The sequence below is a fragment of the Chaetura pelagica genome, unplaced genomic scaffold, assembly GCF_000747805.2.
Source record: "Chaetura pelagica isolate M959 unplaced genomic scaffold, ChaPel_1.0 scaffold79, whole genome shotgun sequence".
Classification (NCBI taxonomy): domain Eukaryota; kingdom Metazoa; phylum Chordata; class Aves; order Apodiformes; family Apodidae; genus Chaetura; species Chaetura pelagica.
Genome location: NW_009969339.1, coordinates 119,222 through 121,310, shown reverse-complemented (window position 1 = coordinate 121,310; position 2,089 = coordinate 119,222).

Below are 2,089 nucleotides of genomic sequence, written 5' to 3'. Positions count from 1 at the left end.
AGGAATGCCTCCTTCCCTGGGCCACCGTGTGAAAAAGAGGGATGCACACGGCTGCGCCTCCGAGCTCCCCAGGCTGCTGCCACACTAAACATCCCCAGCAAACGCTTCCCTAAGCTGCGCTTCATCGTCGCCGCAATGCGGGGATGTATTCATCACCCGGGCGTGGGGATTTGCTGCAGCTGGGCTCCCTGACTTGCTCCAGGATGCCTAGTTTCGTGTCACTGATCTCTGCTCGGATCATGCTTGAATGCCCGTGAAAAATGCTTCTGCAATAGGATTTTTCTCCTTCTCCTTCTCCCTCCCGCTGTTCTTTACAAACCATAACTCAGTAAAATCCAGGCTCTTAAACCGTTTTTTTTCCAAATACTTATTCTTTCTAATGACAGCCCTTCCATCTGCTGGTGATAACACAGCGAGCCAAGGGGAGAACACGAATCTGTTCACCTTTCCAAGTGCCTCTCTCGGCACCTGCATCCCGAGCGCACCGTCCCGGTCGCAGGTCTCTTCCAGCCTGGAGCTGATCTCACCAGCAGCGCCGGGAATTACTTCATCGGGGCTCCCCCTCGCGGGCTCGGGGCCTTCGATGTTCACTTCAGCCCCGTTAATTTAAACTGCTCTCTCTAACCCGGCAGGTCTTCCTCTCCCTGTTCTGCTTTTGGGGTTACCCAGATACACCCCCTGCCAGCCCCCACGCCACAGCTATGACAAGGGCTTCTGTCCTGATGGGTTTATTTTACACTTGCCTGCTGCCAAAACTGTTCCTCAGCAGCAGGAGTGTTTCCCTACTCTCAGTGTTCCCTGGCTGCCCTGCGCTCTCTTGGGAAGACGCTCTTGGCAACAGCAAATCCAGATGCACCTTCCCCAGGGTGTAAGGAAGCAGTGCCCAGGCTGGCCAGGAGGGCACTGCCACCTCCTCGCTCAGCTGGGGGATCGAGGCAGCCCTTGAGCCGGGCTGGAAGGAGAGCTGGAGCACACAGCAGCAGCAAGCTGCTCAGCTCACCTCTGACTCTGGCATTCTCTTGCTTCCTTGTCTTGCTGAGCCAGTTGCTCTAATGACAGAACCAAGGTGGAAAAGAAATTTAGTCTGCAGAGGTCAAGGCAATTCCCCAAAGGAAGCAAGTGCAATTATCCCCATGCTAATGACCAGAGAAACTGAGGCAGTGAGCACAGATAACGCATTTCCTTAAGTCTTGCTCCAAGACATGTTTAATTGCAGAGATCTACCCAGCAGGTTTTCTGATCCCTTATCCTGCATCCTGTTTCCTCATTCTGCTCCTGCAGTTGTAGAAAGAAGCCTTTGATCACCGGGGACAGGTCTTCCTACAGCAAAAAGGGAAACTCAGAAAGAAATGGAGGGGAGCAATCCAGGTGGATGACTGCATACCACAAGAAAGTGCTGCATATGAAAGGGAAGGAGACATTTCCTATTAGATTAAAGGAGGTGAAACCTGCTCTCCCTCTAGAGAAGTATGCAACTTGCTTCTCTAATTGCAACCTTCTGCTGGGAAAGGTGCTTACAAGTATTGCAAAAGGAAGGGGAGATGAGCCAAGGTCAGGGAATAGCAGGGCTGCAAATCCAGAGGGTTGCGTAAGAGGTAAGTGCTGTGAAGTGATGTCAGGAGAGGTGCTGCCAGCCCCGATCTGAGAGAAAGTAGCAGAGGTAAAACTGAGCCAAAAACCCAGGAACTGGCCGCTGCAGTCAGCCAGAGCTGGAAAACAAGACAAGGGAACAAAAGATGGCAGCACAGAGCTTCAGGAAAGTGAAAGCTCTCCGAAGAAGGAACGTGAGAGGGGAAAGGGAACCCCACACCACAGGCCAGAGCCAATGACCCGACAGGAAACGCGCAAGAGCTCTCGCTGGAGCATCTAAAAAACATCGCAGGGCTCACATAAACACACAAGGCAGAGAAACCAAACAAGTGTTAGGACAGAGCAAGGGCGGCAGGGCGGTTCTGGCTGGCTGAGGGTGACCCGGTGGGTGGACAACGTCCCTCCTGGGCTCCTGCTGCAAGGCCACCTTCCCTTCCCCACAGAGGGCTGCCTCGCCTGGCTGGTGACCCTCCTCGAGGGCACAAGCAGCAAGAGCGTC